Source organism: Rattus norvegicus, chromosome 7 (genome assembly GCF_036323735.1).
Source record: "Rattus norvegicus strain BN/NHsdMcwi chromosome 7, GRCr8, whole genome shotgun sequence".
Classification (NCBI taxonomy): Eukaryota; Metazoa; Chordata; class Mammalia; order Rodentia; family Muridae; genus Rattus; species Rattus norvegicus.
In genome coordinates this window covers 16,803,355-16,826,268 of record NC_086025.1, presented here as the reverse complement: position 1 = coordinate 16,826,268, position 22,914 = coordinate 16,803,355, and the positions used below count along the sequence as shown (strand labels likewise).

At 41.7% G+C, this 22,914-nt stretch overlaps 1 long non-coding RNA gene and 1 pseudogene across 1 annotated transcript; both read left to right on the top strand.

Annotated features, from left to right (window-relative positions):
* The first annotated feature begins 808 nt into the window (after positions 1–808).
* Positions 809–4,221, top strand: LOC134479837 (uncharacterized). The gene is made up of 3 exons (XR_010053632.1): positions 809–1,149; positions 1,941–2,569; positions 3,430–4,221. It is a non-coding gene; the product is annotated as an uncharacterized LOC134479837 (long non-coding RNA).
* A 12,471-nt stretch (positions 4,222–16,692) lies between these two features.
* Ddx21-ps7 (DExD-box helicase 21, pseudogene 7) overlaps positions 16,693–22,914 on the top strand; it is a 26,497-nt pseudogene continuing 20,275 nt past the window's right edge.

The window sequence follows — 22,914 nt, the reverse complement described above, 5'->3', positions numbered from 1 at the left end:
TTTTGTCCAGTCATTCTCTAACTTAGTCCTTTGAGCCTAGGTCTCTCAACAAACCTAAATCTTCCTGTTTTGTGCTGGTCAGCAGTCTTTGCATCACCTGTCCAGTTCCAGGTGTTGCCACCTCTGTTATTTGTCTCAACACATTCTGAATAGCTAAACCATTCAGCTATTTTAAAAGTAAGGATTAGATTTTGTCACTTTACCTTAATAGAGGTATCCCCCTGGAAGATTCTGGTCTGTCTTATTGCCTTAACCATGATCGTGCATGGAATCCTATAGTGCATCCCTCTGCTGACATTGCTTTGCTGACTATATCATGGGCATGGCATTCTTCAGGATACATTCCCTCTCAGTGTTGTACAGGGTGCAGCATTTCAGCAAAGTCACTGTAGCCTTTTCTTTTGCCTCCTTCTGACTGATGTTGAGGTTGTTTTAATATCACATGAATTATAATGTGATGAAAAGTCCCTGGGTACTGACCATGAGTCACTGTCTTCTTCTGATGCTTCCAAGGTCTTCTATGAGGGAAGCAGGGTAGTTTTAGTGAGGGGCCTATGATGAGTCAACATGGAGCTTGCTGGAGGCTTTTCTTCTGTCTTGGGAATTTGGTGATGTGTTGTTTAGTTTATCTGTGCAGAGTTTGTAACTTACTTGTAGGTCCAGCAAGTATCTGCATAGCAAGATTTCCTGAAGTGGAAATGAGTACAGGCCAGGGCAGCACAGCCTGCTTGACTGTAAGAGACTTGTACATAACATAGCTCCCACTAATTCTTCATTCAACAGAAAACCTGCTGGATAAAAGGTATGTTTTCCTTAGTGTGTGTGTGTTTGTGTGTGTGTGTGTGTGTGTGTGTGTGTGTGTGTGTGAATGTGTGTGTGTGCATGTGTGTGTATTTGTGTTTTAGTTTGTGCAAAAATATAACTGTGTTGCCTATTTCCAAGTTTACTGAGAAAACCACTCTGAGAGTTCACTTTGCGTCATGAAACATCAAATACAGCAGCCCAATCATTTTGGCCTCTCCTCCTAGCTCTGTACAGCAAAAGGACACAAAAGCACTTGTAAAGTTCAATTTTAACGGTATTAGGGGCAAACCTACCAATCTGCATTGAAATCCTTTGGAGCACATTAAAGGAATGGAGTACATGGAGGTAAGGGGGAGGCTTCTCTATAAAATCCATGAGTTTATATTCCTTCTTTGTCCTTTGTGAATTGTGAAAGCCCACTGAAAGGTTATGTCACTCACTGTGTCTTCTCCAAGCTTGTTTTACACATTGCCTGCTCCCATTTCTTTCCAGCTACCTTGGCACAGTACAACTTCACCTTGGAGTCTGGCTTGGATTGTATTCACTGAGAAATTGAGTTGCATGGAGTTGTATTGGCATCCAGCAGAAGCCCCATAGCTGTGCTGTGGTTCAAGAACAGGGCAGGTTCAGGAGCGGCTTTAGATGCACAAATAACCTAAAGCATCCCCTGTGTTATCTGTGTAGCATTCTGCAAGGGCTGTTAGTCAACATCATTTTCTCTGAGTTAAAGTCAGCCTCAGTGGGGGATAGGAGGAATGAGGATCTTAAGACAGGTCTGGTAGTGTAAGAACAGGTAGGCCTATGAGAAGCCATGTACAGAAATTGGAACAGAAGTTTTAGTTGACCCAAAGATTACAGAACAAGGAGTAGGTGTCAACAGAGCAACTAGGGCTCATCAGTGCTGTGGTAGTCCCCGAGCAGCCCTGAAGGAGAATCTGTCCAGACGTCCATCAGCTAAGGGAGTGAAAATGTACTATACGGTGGGGCCATTCCATGCATTATGACTCAGTGTAAGATAATCCATGCAAGCATTTACTTACTTACTCAAAATATCTGTGACACAATCACATTATGGGGAGAAAAACTGTTCATTTGTATCCTGGGTATGGAGATTTCCTATGATTCTGTTCCAATAGCCTTGGGCACGAAGTCATTCAAGTTAAGGTAAAGAGAGCTGCTATTAGAAGAAGCTGCACACTTTGGGGGCAAGCCTGAAACAGTGGCCAAGAACAGAGTCTAATCCACCACCAACATATGATCCTTTGCTGGGAAACAAGCCTGCTCTACACAGCCTTGGGAACGAGCTAAGCCAGATTGGGGAATAAGGCAAGGACCATGATTCTATGTTGGTTTATGGGAGGACAGCACAACACTGACTGAGTTGTTTATAGGCTATAGGCTATGCCTGCTATGTACATATCCCACTCAACATTTGTTTTTATGCCTTCAGAGAATCCTGGGGGGTCTTTATATTAAGGATTACCTCAGAAAGTAAACACTTGACTGCAATGTACTATGCTTATATTGTGTGAACACACATGTGTTCTGTGTTTGGGAGTGTGTATTAGTGTTTCTGTGTGTCTGTGTGTGTTTGTATGTGCACACAGGTATGCATGCCTCCACTGACATTACACTCATCTAATGACCAGAATAAGGAAGGATTAGAGGAAACAATGCAGGACACTCTGAAGCAGAGAGAACTGATCACCCAGGAAAGTGACTTGGGAGAAACAGTGTAGAAGAATTGTGACATCTTTGAGATCAGGTAGGAACATAGGCTGGCAGAAGCCAGTTGGGTTTCCTGTCCTATATAACTATCCTTTGTGGGTGACTGACCACCTACATGGTTTCAGCCTCAGTCAGCTAAAGAACTACTCAGAGTATTATTCTGGTACAGTTTATATGGATTTTGTCCATGATGCAATATATGTGATCTTCAAGATTTCTTGGTATTTTCTACTTCTTCTTTCTCTTACCTCTGTGGTAAACTCTGAGAACATTTTCTTTTCTGTTCTCTCACAAATTGCCTTACAATGACTATACACATACAGGGGTTCTGTTCTGTTTGTACACCACCATCACCTTTAATGCTCAGTGTGTACACTGGGAAGATTTACACGGAGCCCATTCTCAGTGATTACAGGATGTATGCAGTGCCCATGGTTTTGATGTGAGATGGTTTCTCTGTGTATTTACAGATACAGTGGTTACAAATGGAACCTAGGCAGGTTCCTTCCTGCAAAAATAATCTGAACCTTCACTTCAATTCTGAGCAGGTTCTCCATAAGACATCCACATGGTATTCTAGGTTGCTCATATCTCTCTTGAACTCAGATTCAGACATAGCCACAATGTTGTTATTCAATATAATATACCTGGACCAGTGACAAAATATGCTCATTTTTCTTTTGATTCCAGTACTGTGCATAGTCCACAGTTCGATTTCTAGCTGTTTTTAAAAGCTGATATATAAATCGAAGCCCATTTACTCTATGACACTTGGGGATGCAGGAAATGACCTCAGTTGACAGGTAATGCTGGATTGTCCAACCGAATAGAGCTGACGTAAGAGGGAGAGCTGAATCAACAAACCCTCACTAATCCTTTTTTCCCTTGCTCTGCTAGGTCTAAAATTCTCCAGCGAAACTCGAACATGGCATAGACCAGAACAAGATCTCCCTTGGAGAGCAGTGCCACAGGAGGAGTCTAAGTGTGCACAACAAATACACCACTATTACATCGCATCCTTAATATCCATAGCAGTTGTGGGCTGCATTTTCCTACTTTAGTTTGATTTCTTTGGATTGAATAGGCCATACTTTCATCTCGGCTCTCCCGAGCAAGCGTGCACATTTGAAGAAGCGTGCACAGAGAAGAGCTGATGCACATCAATCGAGAACTGCTGAGCATCCAGGAAGAGTGTGCACATGTACATTTGTACTTGTCCTGAAGGGTCACCCAGAAGAGTTTCATGGAGATCAGTCCACAACATTGGAAAAACTTTGAGTCAAAGACTGTCATATGTTTTATACTCAGTATTGGATGGCTTTGTCCTTCATACCCTCACTCCAACAAGGCAGACCTACTTACATTCCCCTTGAAAAGATTATTACCATCAGTAACTGCTTGTCTACTGTGTTTCCAAGGCAAGTCATTGGCTATAAGTCAATTCTGCAAACGAGCATCAAAAGAATGCTTAGGACAATTCCTCTGTTTACATTTTGGTTTGACTTTTGATTACTTTGGTTATTTGGTTTTCCTTATATTCATTTGAAGTTTTGTTATTTATTCATTGTTGTTTTGTTCATTCATTTGATTTGCTATTTTGATAAGGATACAAACTGTATATATTGACTACCTGCATCTGGATACTATTGATGTATTCTGGTGAATAAAAGAGTGATCTCAAACTCTCAACTCTTAAGAACCTTCTTTATTGAGGTGTGGTTTCACCATCTGATGTCCCACGGCTATCAGGCAGGGATGGATCTCTGCATTCTCATGGGGACTGGGCATCATAATTACTTCCCAGTTAGACTGAGATACAAAGGCAATTATACTTTCACTTTAGACTGTGTTTCCAACTCTGTGAATTCCAAGTTCATCATGCAAAAATTACCCAATGTATATACTTGTTTTTAAATATTTAGTTACCACTAAATTATACTCTTCTGTGGATGAGAATGTTAAACAAATTAATGGGATAAACATCAAATTTTCTATAATATCTCCCAGGAAATATAAACATTGTATAAGGGAGATGAAAGCAATCAGGAAACCTGCACCAAAATCCCGTGGTGGAGAGTGCTGAACACCCAGAAATGCGGACAATCCTGAGATCACAGGACACACCGCCCCTTCCGCCCAACTCTTCCCACATCCCTGGCCCAAGAGTAAACTGCATAGTGCCTCTGGATATAGGAATGTAGGAGCAGTCAGTGGCAGGAACCTGCTTGGTCCAGCATGGGCCCAGAACTGAATCGGGCCCAGAGCATATTTGAAGAAAACCAGAGGCATACAATTCTGTGTCTCCTGATTGTGGCATTTTTCAAATTTAAGCTCTAAATGCCATGTTGTTGTTGTTCTTTTTTTTAATTGGATATTTTTCATTTCCATTCCAAATGTTATTCACTTTCCTGGTTTCCCAGAAATAAGCTCCAATGCCACCCGTCCCATTCTTCTATAATGGTATTCCGTTCCCCATCCACCCACTTTCCCAACTCTCTGGCATTCCCCAAACTGAGGGTCCAGCCTTGACAAGACCCAGGGCTTCTCCTTCCATTCGTGTGCAAGGAGACCATCCTCTGCTTCATATGCAGTTGAAGCCATGGGACGGTCCATGTATAGTCATTGGGTAGTGGTTTAGTCTCTGGGAGTTCTGCTTGGCTGGCATTGTTGTTTTGATGGGGTTGCAAGTCCCTTCAGCTCTTTCAATCTTTCTGTAATTCCTCCAACTTGGATCCAGTTCTCAGTTCAATGGTTTGCTGCTAGCATTTGCCTCTTTATTTGACATGCTCTGGCTGTGCCTCTCAGGAGACATCTATATCCGGTTTCTGTCAGCCTGCACTTCTTAGCTTCATCCATCTTATCTAGCTTGGAGGCTGTATATGTATGGGCCAAATATGGGGTAGACTCTGAATGACCATTCCTTCAGGCTCTGTTCTAAAGAATAGAATACCTCTCCTATGGTTAATCTTCCCCTTTTAAAGAAGGAGTGAAGCATCAGAATTTTGGTTATCCATGAGTTTCATGTGGTCTGTGCATCTTGGGTAATTTGAGCATTTGGGCTAATATCCACTTATCAATGAGTACATGTCATGTGAGTTTTTCCATGATTGGGTTACCTCACTCAGGATGATATTTTCTACTTCATTCCATTTGTCTATGAATTTCATGAAGTCAATGTTTTTGATAGCTCAGTAGTACTCCATTGTGTAGATGTACCACATTTTCTGTATCCATTCCTCTGTTGAAGGGTATCTGGGATCTTTCCAGCTTCTGGCTATTATAAATAAGGCTGCTATGTCCCTAGTGGAGTATGTGCCTTGTTGTATGTTGGAGCATCTTTTGGGTATATGCCCAAGTGTGGTATAGCTGGGTCCTCAGGTAGTACAATGTCTAATTTTCTGAGGAACCTCCAGACTGATTTCCAGAATGTTTGTACCAGTCTGCAGTCCCACCAACAATGGAGGAGATTCCTCTTGCTCCACATCCTTGCCAGCATTTGCTGTCACCTGAGATCTTGAACTTAGCCATTCTGATGGGTGTGAGGTGGCATCTCAGGGTTGTTTTGATTTGCATTTCCCTGATGACTAAGGATGTAGAGCATTTCTTTAGTTACTTCTTAGCCATTCCATACTCCTGAGCTGAGAATTCTTTGTTTACCTCTGTATCCCGTTTTTTAATAGGGTTATTAGGCTCTCTGGAGTCTAACTTCTAGAGTTCTTTGCAACTTTGGATATTAGCCCTCTGTCAGATGTAGGATCGGTAATGATCTTTTCCCAATCTGTTGGTTGCCAATTTGTCCTTATGACAGTGTCCTTTGTCTTACAGAAGCTTAGCAGTTTTACCAGGTCTCATTTATCGATTCTTGATGTTAGAGCATAAGCCATTGGTGTTTTGTTCAGGACATTTTCATCACTGCCCATGTGATTGAGACTCTTCCCCACTTTTTTGTTTCTTCTATTACTATGAGTGTATCTGGATTGATGTATAGATCTTGATCCACCTGTACTTAAACTTTGTACAGGAGGATAAGAATGGATTGATTTGCATTCTTCCACATCCTGTCCCCCAGTTGAACCAGCACCATTTGTTGAAAATGCTATTTTTTCCATTGGATGATTTTAGCTCCTTTTTCAAAAATCAAGTGACCACAGATGTGTTGGTTCATTTCTGGTTCCTCAATTCTATTCCACTGGTCTACCTGCCTGTCTCTGTACCAGTATAATACAGGCTTTGTCACTATGGCTGTGTAATACTGCTTGAGGTCAGGGAATGCTCATTCCCCCAGAAATTCTTTTATTGTTGCAGGTAGTTTTTGCTAGGTTTCACTATCCTGGCTTTTTTTTGTTCCAAATGAATTTGCAAATTGCTCTTTCTATCTCTATAAAGAATTGAGTAGGAATTTTAATGGGGATGGCATTGAATCTGTAGATTCCTTTTGGCAAAATGGCCATTTTTACTATATTCATCCTGCCAATCAATGAGCATGGGAGATCTTTCCATCTGCTGAGATTTTCTTCAATTTCTTTCTTCAGAGACTTGAAGTCCTTGTCATACAGTTCTTTCACTTGCTTTGTTAAAGTCACACCAAGATATTTTATATTAGTTGGAACTACTGTGAGGGGTGTCATTTTCCTAATTTGTCTCTCAGCCTGTTTATCCTTTGAGTAGCAGAAGGCTAGAGATTTGTTTGAGTTAAATTTATAAGCCGACACTTTGCCAAAGTTGTTGATCAGGTTAAGTAGTTCTCCGGTGGAACCTTTGGGATCACTTAAGTATACTATCATATCATCTTCAAATATTGACATTTTGATTTCTTCCCTTTGAGCTCCTTTCACTGTCTGACTGCTCTGGCTAGAATTTTGAGTACTATATTGAATAAGTAGGGAGACAGTGGGCAACCTTGTCTACTCCCTGATTTTAGTGGGATTGCTTCACGTTTCTCTCCATTTAGTTTGATGTTAGTTACTGGTTTGCTGCATAGTGTTTAGATATGGACCGTGAATTCCTGATCTTTCCAGGATTTTTATCATAAAGGGGTGTTGAATTTTGTCAAATGCTTTCTCAACATCTAGTGAAGTGATCATGTGGTTCTTATCTTTGTGTTTGTTTATATAATGGATTAACATTGATGGATTTCTGTATATTTAACCATCCCTGCGTCCCTGGGATGAAGCCTACTTGATCATGATGGATGATCATTTTGATGTGCTCTTCGATTTGGTTTGCAAGAATTTTATTGAGTATTTTTGCATGAGTATTCATAAGGAAAATTGGTCCTAAGTTCTCTTTCTTTGTTGGGTCTTTGTGTGGTTTAAGTATAAGAGTAATTGTGGCTTCACAGGAGGAATTTGGTAGTGCTCCATCTGTTTCTATTTTGTGAAATAATTTGGACAGTATCGGTATGAGGACTTCTGTGAAGGTCTGATAGAATTCTGCACTAAACCCTGAACTGCTTTTGGATGGGAGACTTCTAATAACTGCTTCTATTTCTTTAGGAGTTATGGGGTTGTTTAGATTTTTTTTGTTGTTCCTGATTTAACTTTGGTACCTGGTATCTGTCTAGAAAATTGTCCGTTTCCTCCACATTTTCTAGTTTTGTTGAATATAGGCTTTTTTAGTAGGATCTGATGATTTTTTTTTAATTCCCTCAGACTCTGTTGTTATATCTCCTTTTCCATACCTGATTTTGTTAATTTGGATAAATGCTCTGTGATCTCTGGTTAGTCTGGCTACACGTTTATTTATTTTGTTGATTTTCTCAAAGAACCAGCTAATGGTTCTGTTGATTCGTTATATAGTCCTTTTCGTTTCAACTTGGTTGTTTTCAGCCGTGAGTTTTATTATTTCCTGCCTTCTACTCCTCTTGGGTTCATTTATTTCTTTTTGTTCTAGAATCTATAGATGTGCTCTCAAGCTGCTGACATATGCTCTCTCCCATTTCTCTTTGCAGGCACTCAGAGCTATGAGTTTTCGTCTTAGCACTGCTTTCTTTGTGCCCCATAAGTTTGGGTATGTTGTATCTTCATTTTCATTTAATTTCTTTCTTTATTCCTTCCTTGACCAAGTTGTCATCGAGTAGAGGGTTGTTCAACTTCCATGTATATGTCGGATTTCTGTCGTTCTTGTCGTTATTGAAGACCAGCCTTAGTCGGTGGTGGTCTGATAGGATGCATGGGACTATTTCTACCTTCTTATATTTTTTGAGGCCTGTTTTATGACCAATTATGTGGTCAATTTTGGAGAAGGTATCATGCGGTGCTGAGAAAAATGTATATCCTTTTGCTTTTAGGGTGGAATATTCTATAAATATCTGTTAAATCCATTGGTTCATAACTTCTGTTACTTTCTCTATGTCTCTGTTTAATATCTATTTTCACAATCTGTCCATTGATGAGAGTTGGGTGTTGAAATCTCCTACCATTATTGTGTGAGGTGAAATGTGTGCTTTGAGCTTTAGTAAGGTTTCTTTTATGAATGTAGGTGCCCTTGTATTTGGAGCATAGATATTTAGGATTGAGAGTTCATCTTGGTGGATTTTTCCTTTGATGAATATGAGGTGTTACCTTTTTAATGACTTTTGATTGGAAGAAAATTTTATTTGATCTTAGAATGGCAACCCCAGCTTGTTTCTTCAGGCCATTTGCTTGGAAAGTTGTTTCCAGCCATTTACACTGAGGTAACGTCTGTCTTTGTCTCTGAAGTGTGTTTCCTGTATGCAGCAGAATGCTGGGTCCTTTTTATATATCCAGTCTGTATGTCTATGTCTTTTTATTGGGGAATTGAGTCCGTTGATGTTCAGAGATATTAAGGAATAGTGATTGTCGCTTCCTGTTGTTTTCATTGTTAGAGGTGGAATTATGGTTGTGTGTCTCTCTTTTGGTTTCATTGCAAGGAGTTTATATTCTTCCTTTCTCTATGGCATAGTTTCTCTCCTTGTGTTGGAGTTTTCCATCTATTATCCTTCATAGGTCTGGACTTGTAGAAAGATATTGTGTAAATTTGGTTTTGTCATGGAATATCTTGCTTTCTCCCTCTATGTTAATTGAGAGTTTTGCTGGGTATAGTAGGCTAGGCTCGCATTTTTATTCTGTCAGGGTCTGTATGACATCTGTCCGGGATCTTCTGACTTTCATAGTCTCTGGTAAGAAGTCTGGTGTAATTCTGATAGTTCTGCATTTATATGTCACTTGCCCTTTTCGCCTTACTGTTTTTAATATCATTTCTTCTTTTGTGTATTTGGTGTTTTAACTATTATGTGACTGGAGGAATTTCTCTTCTAGTCCAATCTATTTCGAGTTCTGTATGCTTCTTATACCATTGTGGGCATCTCTTTCTTTAGGTTAGGGAAGTTTTCTTCTATAATTCTCTTGAATATATTTACTGGCCCTTTACGTTGGGATTCTTCACTCTCTTTTCTACCTATTATCCTTAGGTTTGATCTTCTCACTGTTTCCTGGACTTCCTGGATGTTTTAGGCTAGGAGCTTTTGCGTTTTTACATTATCTTTGATGGTTGTGTCGATGTTTTCTATGGTGATTTTTGTATCTATGGCTCCTTGTCTCTTCCTTGGGTTTACTGTATCCAGGGTTGTCTCCCTTTGTGTTTTCTTTATTGTTTCTGGATGGTTTTGGTCAATTCCTTCACCTGTTTGGTTGTGTTTTCCTGTAATTCTTTCAGGCGTTTTTGTGTTTCATCTGTAAGGGCTTCTACTTGTTTACTTGTGTTGTCCTGCATTTCTTTAAGGGAGCTATTCATGTCCTTCTTAAAGTCCTCCATCTATAGCATAAAGTGTGATTTTTAAATCAAGTCTTGTTTTTCCAGTGTGTTTGGCTATTCAGTATTTTATTTGGTGGGAGAACTAGGCTCTGATGATGGCAAGTAGTCTTGGTTTCTGTTGCTTAGGTTCCTGTGCTTGCCTCTAGCTGTTGGGTTATCTCTGGTGTTTGCTTGAATTGTTGTTTCTGAGAGTGGCTTCACCCTCCTGTAGGCCTCTGTGTCTGCACTCCCAACGAACTGTTTTCCTGTTTTCTTTCAGCCTTTTCTGAGAACAGGTGCTCTGATCTCCTGTGTGTGGGCAATCCTAGTGACTCTCTTACATCTCTAGGCGGGGGCAGGAATCACAAGAATTCTGCCTCTGATTTCTCCTTGGTCCTTGCACCCAGGGGGCACAGTTGGCACTAGGCGATTCTCTCTTGGGCAGAGGGAATGTTGGAATGTTGTCATCACTGATTTCTCAGGAGTCTCCACACTTCTCAGGGTCCAGCTCTCTCTCCCATGGGATTTAGCTGCAGGGAACTCTGCTTCTTAGTATTAAAAACAAAGCAAAACAAAACCACAAAGATGTGGGTTTATTGTGCACATTAGCAGGTCCAAACAGGAAAACTCACAAAAGTATATATACCATTTACAATAGCAACTCCCAATATAAAGAATTTGAAAAACCATGCCTGCTCCAAGTTGGCTGACATAGGACAATATAACATTGCCTCCTTCAAGCCTTTACCTTTGCCACCATTTAACAGTGGCAACTAAGAAGTCGCAAAATTTAATAGTTGAAATACATAGTGATTATTCTGCACAGTGTCCCTGCCACCCACCTTGACTTACAGAACCCCTTCAGGATTTCTTGCCCATTAATTAAGTAAGTAGGGAAGGAGTTGAGGAGATCATGCTCTAGCAACATATCCCCCAGAATACTGCATTTTGCCAAGAGTTCAATGTGTTTTAAGCCAAATCCTACTGGAATAGATAGTGATGGTTATTTTCCAGTAAATATGGAGTGAAAAATAATTTTTACCCCAATCTGACGTATAATCTCACGGTTTAGGGACACAACTGCTATACACTTGACAACTATAGCAATCACCCAGAACATCTGCATAAAGCCTGTGACCGTTGGCCACATGAGGATGAGTGTCTTTCAAAGATCACTATGATTCTTGGTAAGACTTTCCCATAATTTGTGCCTTGGCTTCCCACAAACATGATCCAGTTGTCTAGAATCTCCTCCTTTTTAAGTGTCTCATCCTTGTTTTTGTCTGGCTCATACACCAGATGCTGGGCCTCAGCCTGTGCATGGTCATCATCGTGAGGGAGGAGCCAATGGTGAGTCTCGTTCTTGTCCAACTTCCCATCCTTGTTCAGATCATGGAAATCATTGAACTGCCCCTATTCTGACAAAACCCAGTCTGGCTCAGGGCCATTGTCCTCACGGGAAAATCATGTCCATGATGTACTCATCCTAGTTCACAAACCATCTCTGTTCTTGCTGATATCCTCCAGGGTTTCCAGAAGTACAATCTCCTTCATACGTTCGAACTACTCTGGGTGCAGAAAGGCAGTGAACTCCTCCTGAGGAGCTCTCAGGTTGCAATGAAAGTCTGAAGCATTAAATCTCCTCTCATCCTGTGGCAGAATCTTTTTAAACGTGTGATGATCAGAGCTATCTTGGAATTCAGCATGGTTTCCCAGGCAGTAGCCATAAGTGGCCTGCTTTTTTCTTCCCAGGAGATCTTTTCATCTATGTCACTATCATAATCGTTCCAGACTTTATCCACATTATCGTAGATGTGTCTTTTCTCTACCTGATTGATTCAAACTTTCAGCTCCTCAGTAGTAACAAGGCCATCTCCTCACTGTCAATTGGATCAATAGTTTTCCCCAGCCTCTCCTTGCTCTAGTCTGGGCTTAGCTGATCGAAGGTCTTGGAGTCCTTGCCCAGGAAGACCTCTTGATCATACTGGAAGCTCTGGTTGTTTTCAGACTGCCACTCCCTCAGCTCCTAATCTGACTGAACCAAGCGCTCTTTGCACACCATGTGCTTGGCAGGCATCACCAGCACCAGTACCAGCAACAGCCCTAGGGCAAGTCCCAGGCAGACACCGCCTGCCATGAGCAAAGGGAGGCAGCCGGGCAGTGGGGCCTGGGAAAGCTGCAGCCTCTGTCCCCTGCCCAAGAAGGGCTTTTGTTACATTTCAAATGTCATCCTCTTTCCTGATTTCCCATCCATAAAACCCCCACCACTCTCCCCCTTCTTCTGTGAGAGTTTTCCACTCTAAATCGGTGAATTCTTTCTGTAAGACAGCATTATTTCACACTATTTGGAAACTGAGTCTGAGTGTTCCTGTCAGGGTTTGAGGTGGAGAAGAGCTATTCTCTGCCCTGGAAAAGTGGGTCCAAATACTTGGCAGATTCCTAGACAGGCAACAACACAAAAGGCCACGTTTTCTTAGCACATCACACTGGTGAGGCTAGTGAGATGGCTCAGGAAGTAAAGGCACTTGTCATCATGCCTGACAGCCTGAGTTCCATCCCTGGACTCTGCATGGCAGATGGTAAGAATGGCTTCTTTAACATTCTTCTAACCTCTAAATTATGTGCTCCAGCACAAGCATATGCACAGAAATGTGGGCATGTGTGCTCAACACACACACACACACACACACACACACACACACACACACACACACACACACACACACACATTTAAAAATCAACAATAATAAAATTCAGCGCAACCCTTCCCTCAACGAAAACTCATCCTAACTGGAGTCTTAGAACTCAGGGTTTTCAAAGGTAAATTGAAGAGAGCCTCATCTCTGGAAATGGAGCTCAACAAAGACATGTGACTTACAGGTTTCCAACTCATCTTCTCTCCTCAGGTTCAAACAGAAATTTCCAGGCCCTGGCTCAGTTCTTCTTGAGTTCAAGATAATATACTAGCAAGAATCAGAGGCATGGGGCTAACATAATTCCTTTTTCAAAGAAGGAAATAATTAATGCAGTGATAACTAATTTTCTAGGGGAGGAAATAATACAGTAAGTATTGATGTAAAATCATTTTACACTAAATTATACATGAAAACTTTAAAACTTAAAACAAACTTTTCAAGGAGATCTTACACTTGTGGTAGTGTTATGAACCAGAGATTTCCAATTGGAAGAACACCCAGGACCAGCCAGAGGACAAGTCGGAGCAGGATCTGGAAGCCCAGGACAGGTGCCTTGCAAATGAGTCAGCCTGCATGGGACAGCACATTAGTTGACCAGGTAGCTGACTACACTCAATGGCCCATGCTGGGGGTACTGTGCCTGGACCCCTCCCACCACATCCCCTGCTGCCAGTGTGCCAAGACTTGCCTGCTGCACCATCTACTACGCTTCGTGGCTTGACCCTTGATGCAAACACCAAGTAGTGTATGATGTTTGTAAACCGTTCTGTTGTCTCCATATACACTCACTTCCTTGACCTGCAGAGAAATAATGCACAACACAGCAGCACTGCATGCCTGGTTTTCAGTGCAAAGAAGTCTGTGGACTCTTACCCATATGATTTCAGGAGAGTAGCACACAAAGAAGAAGCCCCAATGGCCCACAGACCTTAAAGGACTAGGAGGAATACAGCAACACTTTGGGCTTGTTTTGTGGGACAGTGGTGTCAAGAAGGCTTCAGGTTTAGCTCTAATTATTTTTAGTGGGTGGAACAGGCTTGATTCTTTGGCACTCGAAAGGCCATTCTGAACAGGACACTGATATCACAGGCATGGAGGCCAAGAGGTAGTAAATGAGACCTCATCAAGGTGAGAACCTTCTCACGGGAAAGGGCAGCATCATTTAGGCAAACCAGCAGCCTACAACATGGGAAGGGGTCAATAGCTAGAATATGTAAAAAAAAAAATGAAACGACCTAAATACCAAGAAACGGAACTCAGCTGAAAAGGGAGATCTAGAATTAAGCAGAGAATTCTCAAAAGATGAAGCACAATGGACTATTAATCACCTACTAAGAAAAATGAAGTTTGTAGGTAAATGGATGGAGCTAAAAATTATCTCATGTGAAGCACCCCAGACCTCAAAAAAATCACATATTTTCTCTTATATAGGCATTAGCTTTTATATGCTTTAAGAAGTTTTTTGATGTTTGCTACAATCCAGATAACCATCCATAAGTAGCCAGTAAGAAACCAGGGCAGAGCATGGGATCATGCAAGAAAAGGGGAATAGGATAGATTGTGATGGAGAGATAAAAGGCAAAATGGAATAGGGGGATTAAATTGGGAGGGAGCTAGGAGAGCAGGGTAGAGCAGGAAGTAATGTGGAGAGTTGTTTCTTTGTGCGGGTTGGTCTAAAAACCACCATGGCTGACTTATAGGAGGCTAACAGAAGGAACCTGAAAACTGGCCAGTTTAAACTGGGAGAAGAGCTTTACAAGTAAAAACACCCTGAGAGGCCTTTGAATTCTTTAAGAGGGAAGATATTTATCAGGTTTTCTATTTAAAGTGTATGTGAAAGCAATAAAAGAACCAGAAGTGATCATTCCCCAGGAGGCAGAGGCAAGTGGGTCTCTGTAAGGCCAGCCTGGTCTACAGAGAGAACTCCTGGCCTCCCAGAGAAAGTCTGTTTTAAAAGACCAAAGGCAGAGACAGAAAAAGACAAAAGTCCATGCAATCCAAACATGCCATTCCTATTCCTGGTAAAGGCTTTGTAATCTTTCAGGAGGGGTATTGTGAGAGAGGGGGAACAGAGACAAACACACACATTCACACACAGAAAGAGACAGAGACAGAGACAGAGACACAGAGAAAGAGAGACATGCACACAGGAGTGCCCACACACATGCACACACAGACACAGACACAGACACAGACACAGACACAGACACAGACAGAGACACAGACACACACACAGACACACACACACACACACACAAACACACACACGGGGGGGTGAGGGAGGGAGAGGGAGGAGAGGGAGGAGAGGGAAGAGAGCAGGAGAGGGGGAAAGGGGGAGAGGGGGAGAGGGGGAGAGGGGGACAGGGGGAGAGGGAGAGAGGGGGAGAGGGGGAGAGGGGGAGAGGGGGAGAGGGGGAAAGTGCTTAAGGGAATTAAAGCCAGGACATCCTTCTATTATGCTAGGTAAGAACTCTCTCCTGTGTAGCATCCTCTGTAGTTCCCTTTCCATTTATGTACAAACAGTGTCGCTAAATCGTCAGGGCACCCTTGAACTTTTTGTTTTCTTTGCCTCACAGCCTCTCCTCCCAAGCAGCTGGGGTTAGGAGATTGTACCTCTAAGCCCCACTTCCAGTAGGGTTCTCTTTGAAAAGTCCTTTTCTGTGAGGATCCCTTACCATCTCTCCAGACTGTCTTTTGCTCCCTTTTTCCGAGCATTTAAAAATACCATGCCTAAGAATCTTTTGCAGGGAAGGGGATAGTGAGCTGGGAAGGCCTATTTCTTCATTTCGAGATTCTGGTAATAAACATGTCATAAATATAAATGCCAAACTCCGGAAATGCAGGTGTAGAGCGTCAGATTCTATTTGGACTTAAATGATGTGGTGTTTTGCTCTAATTTCTACCGTGCTCTCCGTTCCTCAAGTCCATGCATTTCCTTAGGGTGCTGCCTTTCCAGAGTACTGGTATGCTGCAGGGTGCTCAGTTCCACATCTGTCTGCACTATTTCAAAGTTTCCCTCCAGCCCACACAACTATGCCTAGAGCTAGAGGTTAGAACCGTCTGTCCATGCTCTTTAACCAACCACTCCAGATAGGTGTGGTGGTTTTTTTTTTTTTTCTCTGTACTAAAATTAGGACAGTCCAGGCCTGTTGTTAGACCATTCACACCACAAAGCAGTCACCAATCAAAGGCCAGCGGAGAATCGGATCTTCACCACTGCAGTTTCCAATTTATTTTCATTTTCCGGACCTTGGAATCCCCCCCCCCCTTTTAAATGGGTGCATCATCCCTAATATTTTTTTATTTTTTATGTTATTATCATTTTATCCAGCATTACTGTATCATTAATGGCAATTTTAAGTCTCTCGTTTTGCCAGTTCAAAAAAAAAAAAAAAGAAAGAAAGAAAGAAAAGAAAAAGAAAAAGAAAAACACGTAATACTTTTCTTCAGTACAAAAGGTAGTCATGACGGAATAAGGCGCTTAAGGGGTTCTGTGATATGAGATTTTCACAGCCTAGCTGGTTTCTGTAAAGTTTACAAGGAAAAGCTCGCATTGCAACTTAAGTGCCACGAGGGGAGAAATATTCCCTTGCGTGTTCACTGCTGTATGTCCCTTGTACCTGATAATTCAGGCACTTATCATCGGAAAGGGAGAAAAAAACGGAAGGAAAAACATAAGTCCTGACGGCTGAAGGGCCAGTCTGTGACTATGTCCTCCAATATGCAACCGGACTCATCTGCTAAATGTGGCTGGCGAAAGGGGTAAAGGGGCAAGGCCAGGCAAGGCCTTCTTTCTAGACGGGCCTGTTATTTTCTCTTTCTACGGGCATTTTGTTACTTTTCAGTTTGGTCGCCGAGCTTTTCAGACAGGATAACCCTATGTATTGCAGGCGCCATTTTGAGGGAATGACCTGAATAAATGGTTTCCTGACAGAACTCTGACCACGGTTCTGCACAGGACTTGTTTCAAAGGGTCTTCAGACACGGTTCTGGGGGGCAGGGGAGTGGCGCAAGTCTGTACATCTGTGAGGCTCCGGCCTAGCTCTGCACTGAGCACTGTTCCTCGCGCATGCCCCATGCGTACCCCTCACATACTCGGGTGGGCGACGTGGGTCCCCAGGCCCCCCGGCGAGGGCCGAGGGCTGCCGCCCACTGGCTGAAGCCCAGGACAAGGCCAGCCACCCACAGTCTTTCCCTAGGGCGAGCCACCCACACCTCAGTGTTTCACAGACTCCCGCCAAGTCTGCTCAGCTGCCTTGGAGGCCCTCGGCTCTCCTTCCACAGCCACCTTGGCTTTTTGCCCGTTGGCGGCCAGGCTGCCACTCCGCAGCTGCCCTGAGAAGCTGCTAACCACATGGCTTCGGTGGTGCCACCTTCGAGTTATTTTTCAACCGGACTTCCAGCCGCCATCATGGTGAGTCGAGGGGAGGTCCCGGGTGACAGTGAAGACCAGCCCTAAGCTGCAGATTCCTTACACGGGGTTGAAATTCGGTTTTTAGGTGTAGCACAAAGAAATGGGGAGAGGGCAAAAGGGGTTCCTTCGAATTGTCCAGTTCCCCCACTGGACAGCCCCAAGGGTTAGGCCTGGAGGGCGGGAGTCGTGGCCTTGCTGACTTTGCGGCCTACACAAGCACTGAGGGGCCCCGGGAAGATGGCGGTCGGCCGGTGGCCAATGGGAGCCCTGGGGACCTCGGGCTGGTCCAGGGTGGGCCATGTGCAGGACCTGGGCATCCTGTGACAGCCCTTTCCCGCCTTTGGGCGGAGGTGCCCAGAGGAGTAAGCCTTGAGTCAGGCCCGCGGCCTCCCACGCCCCACCCTGCCGCACAGGCCCTTGTCTGGAGCAGCTTCCGGGTAGGAGTCAGTGTGGGCTCCTTTGCCAGGTGGCGCCTAAGCTGGCAGCCTCAGAGCCTGTGGACTTTTGGATTAGCTGCTGTGTCTAGGGTGACTCAGCAAGTATGGTTATTGGGAGGCTGGAGGCGGGCCTTCACAGGCTGCCATTGGTCAGGCTCTGTGGACAGTGGTGCCTGAGTGGTGGAGGCAGCTTTGCCTCAGCTGTGTGTTTAACTTCTGGTGTGCATGGGCTGGGGGAGAGCCAGAGGCCTAGCTGGGTTGAGGAAAGGGTGAAGGAGGGGATAGCTAGACAGGACACGTGCTGTACCCCACTACAGGATGCTAGCTTTAGAGCTTCCAGGATAACTTAGGCTACAGTAAGACTCTGCCTCAGAATCAGTACTGTAAACGTTGATGGCCATTTAGTCACAAATCCCTTGTATATTGCATCTTGTTTATAATTTTTTGCACTTTAAAGGTAAAGGAAGAAATTCATACAGTTTATGACAGATGTGAAAATTAAGTTGGACTTTTGTAAACATTTGCAATAATTGTGAATCACAATTGTGAATTATCTATTACAGTAATTAAGATCGCACAATACCGGACAGTTACTCACTACATTAGTGTTTGAAATGTGAGGACTTCAGACTTTATATTAGCTAGTATTTGTGACATACATGGAAATTTGCCTAGTACAGTGATTTAATTGCATTTCAAAAACGTTATCCTAAAATCTTTAATAACAGTATTCTCAGCTTCTAGCACTATTTGTTATGTGGATATTCAAATATAATGGAATATGTTACTGTACATAATAGCAAAGTTTGTGTGTGCTAGCCTCCAAGTTCATTGCTGGTATTCTAATATTTCCCGTTAAGTCATAGCACATTTGGAGATATAATTAATCTGCCTTAAATTTATTACAATTTGTTTTCAGTATGCTATTACAGTCTATTGGTGGGTAAGATTATACTTTTCCACCAGTGTCAGTAGTGGGCATGTAGATGTGTGGAAAATCTCAACTATTGGGGTGAGTGGGGACCAGAGGCCAAGGCAAGAGGATCACTTGAGCCCTTTAGAAATTCAAGTCAACTTTGGCAACATAAGACGTCCTTTAAAATCTGTTGTACTCAAGAAATAGAGGCATGAGTTTGAAGCCAGTCTGGTCTTCATAGCAAGCTTCAGGCCAGCCAGAGTTACATAATAAGGCCCTATCTCTTAAGTTTAAAACTTAACACTTTCTTGAATATCAAAATTTGACTTACAAGTATTTGGTTGTGGAGTGGTTTTGATCATATTTTAAAAGAAGTAACTAAAGCGTTTATCAGTAGTGGGTGTTTTAAATACAACAATATTGAGCATACTGTAGACATTAGGTCTTATTAAAATGGAGTTCTTTGCTTTCTTGGTTTTGAGTGCCACCTACTCAAGGATAAGGACCAGGATATGGTGTGCTTTCTTTAATACAGTTTACACTATTAGGATGAAACCGATTTTATATTTACTCTGGTGAAACAGGTAGTTTAAGCCCAAATCAAGCATCCTATAATATTTACTGCTTTATTTTCATTCTCAGTAAACTTTTCTCAAACATTCATTTTACTTTTGTACACAGAATACATTTAGAAGACATTTGAGATTTTTTTTCTAATTTTTGTAAGCAAGCAAACCACTATTATGAACAATGAAAAGCAAGTTCTCCCAAACAATTATTTTGATCTTTAGTTCTAGAGGTACCCATTACAGGATTTTTCATCATATCCCTGTAGAGGTTTTGGTCCCAGTAATACTTTGTTATGGGAATCCATTGTTATGGAAATATCCCTGGCTGCCTACCACATGCCAGAAGTTTACTTCACTGGTGACATCCAGAAATGTTCTAGACATTTAATAGTACCCCTGCAGTACTGAGAATCGGTGCATTATAACTTATACTCTGGTTAACTGGTGAAATATTACACTTCTAAGTTGAAATATATCCATGTATTATGGTACAGACACCAGTAAAAAGAACCATCAAATGTAAATATATTGTAAATTCATCCATACAAGAATGGGATATTGAGAAATGGAATCCTATAAAAATTAGAGAACTAATGTTTTTTTGTTTTGAGTTTATTTTTGAATAAAAAATTGAGTAGAGATGGATAGATTGTCTATTAGGAAATCAAATCAAGTCAGGTTCTAAATAGTCCAGAAGATGCATAGCATATATAATAGTTCCATTTAGAATAAAACTGAAATTGTAAGATAGTGAAAGAAGGAAAAAATTTAATAATCTTACTCCCTGCCATTTCATTAGCATGAAATAACACAAAGGGGATTTACTGTTCAAAGGAATAAGGTAGTTCTCATGTAGGAAACAAAATAGCAAATATGGCTTTAAGTAGATAAAAGCAAAACATGATTTGACGATTTTTCATTTCTAAAGTTTTTATTAAGTTAATCTTTTAAAAACTAACTGACATTTTTAGCTTCTTAACATGTATGCACACATATAAACAAGTTATGTATTCTGGCTTTTCCTTAATATTATGTTTCATGAATCGATTTTGAGTGGATGTGACATAATAGTTTACTACAATTCAATTCAGTGAATAAAGGCAGCTAAGATAGGAAAATCTAGTGGGGGCGACTTTTCTAACTTCATTGAAACAAATTCAAATACAGCATGCTACTTTATACTTTATAAAATGAGATTAACCAATGTTAGTCATTATCAGAGCAATCTGTCAGAGATACACTCTGGTAAGCATGCTGCTTATGAATTAACTTAGTAAGAGGCATAAATGTAGGTGTTTTGACTAAGTCCATTTCTGTTGTGCTCTGTTGTATTGCCTCTTCCATACACACATTCCCAATAAGTTGTACTTAGAAAAATTCATGTTAACCAATTAAGAATCTACTGTATGTTGATTGAAGAGAGTTTGGATCAAAATCAGGAAAAAACGAGTTGTATGCGTAGAATATCTGAAAATAAAAGATGGTGTTGTTTCTATTAACCACTGAAAATTTCGAGATGGCAGTGGGGCTTATATGGTATTATTCAGGAAACAGCTATTTGAGAACATGCATTAAACATGGTAGTGTTAAGGAATAGGAACAGAATTCATGTATTTCTAAAGTCAGTGGGACATTAATGTGGGAGTGTTAAGATTTATATTAATTTGATAACAGAAGGGCAAAGATAAAAGACTGATTTGAGAATTCGATACTTTTCTGTTTGGGATTTTGAACAGGTGTTTTGTTTACTTTGGAGTTTTAATATGCTTTTGATTTAACATACTCAGTAACATTAAAATTTAATAATTTACTTCTTCCCTTCCAATTTGTAGCCCTTTGAGCTCATTTCACTGTCTGATTTCTCTGGCTAGGACTTCGAGAAGTATATTGAATAAGTAGGGAGACAGTGGGCAGTCTTGTCTAGGCCCTGATTTTAGAGGGATTGCTTCACGTTTCTCTCCATTTAGTTTAATGTTAGCTACTGGCTTGCTCTATATTGCTTTTAATATGTTTAGGTGTGGGCTTTGAATTTCTGATCTTTCCAGGACTTTATTCATGAAGGGGTGTTGAATTTAGTCAAATGCATCTTAGCCGTGAATTGAGTGATCATGCTGTTTTTTCTTTGAGTTTGTTTATATAGTGGGTTACCTTGATGGATTTTCATATATTGCACTATTCCTTCATCCCTGGGATGAAGCATACTTGATCAAGATGGATGATCGTTTTGATGTGTTCTTGGATTTAGCTTGCAAGAATTTTATTGAGTGTTTTTGGGTTGATATTAATAACGGAATTTGGTCTGAAGTTCTCTTTCTTTGTTGGGTCTTTGTGTGCCTTAGGATAAGCATAATTGTGGCTTCATAGAAGGAATTTGATAGTGCTCCATTTGTTTCTATTTTGTGGACTCCAGGGGGCAGTCGATCATCATTTCTTTAATTGATATTTTTAAAAAAATATTTAAAGCACTTTATTTAACAGTGTGGCTAGTAGTCAATCCACAGTGGTGCTTGGTAATCTCACTATAGGAAGTTTGAGCCTTAATTATGTCTTATGGGAAGAAAGGCATTAGAGGTGTAGAGGTTCTTGACACTTAAAGCTCCAGAATCCAGCTGTTACTAATGCAGATACTCACGCAGGGTTGTAGGTATAAATATTGGAAATTTAAGCCGATGAAATAGGAAGATTGCACTAAATTTTACAAGAAGGTTCCCTGAGGGGGTTAATAGGTGTCCTTAGGTAAATTTGGGAAACCTGGGGTCAAGTTAAGTGGATTACTGCTATCTGTCCCAGAGGTCTACCTTCATGAATAGCAGTGTCTCTTTTCCTCTCCTTGTGATCAACTCTGTAAGCACATAGGTTATTGTGTCCTTCTCACTCTGCCCTGAAGACACAGAGCAGGTTGCAGCCTGTCCCTGTCTGTCCAACTGTCCATTCAGTGACTCACACACTATACCCATTTTCATCTCTGGTCCTCCTACGGTACGTTTAGAGTTTGTGGTCCAGCTCTTCCCCTCTCTTTGACCTCCTCTCCATCGCTTGGAGGTCAGCAGCAATGTGAGACCCACTGCAAGTCCTTCCTGGGCTTCTCTTTGAGCTGATGCCCAAGACACTGTGCTGGGAAGCCAGCCCAGGATGCACCCTGGGGTGGGTGTGGCTGGCCCAGAAGGAAGCTTCCCTGAAAGGTGGGAAGACCAAGTGCTGTCTTCTCCAGCATTCACATGGTTAAGGTTGTAATCCCTGATGTGATATCATTTGAGGGAAAGTTAAAGAGGTAAAGAGGGTGGGGCTCTGAGACCTCATGGTGGGACTAATGGCCTGATTTTTAAAAAGAGATCAAAACTCAAAATATATAGTTCTTTGTGAACCTAGCCTTTCACAGCTGAACTATCTCTCCAGCCCTATACTTAACCAAGACGCTATTTGCAATTAATGCCCACTTGTAAGGGGAAATTCAGGTTTCTCCAGTGAGGTGTCACTGGGCATATCAACCACACTTAAGAGCAGGTTCAGGAGTAGTTGTCCAACACAAAACAAACTCAGTGTTGGTATAGTTTCTGTTTTATTTTGGCCATTTTGTCTTGGTTTTGTTTGTTTT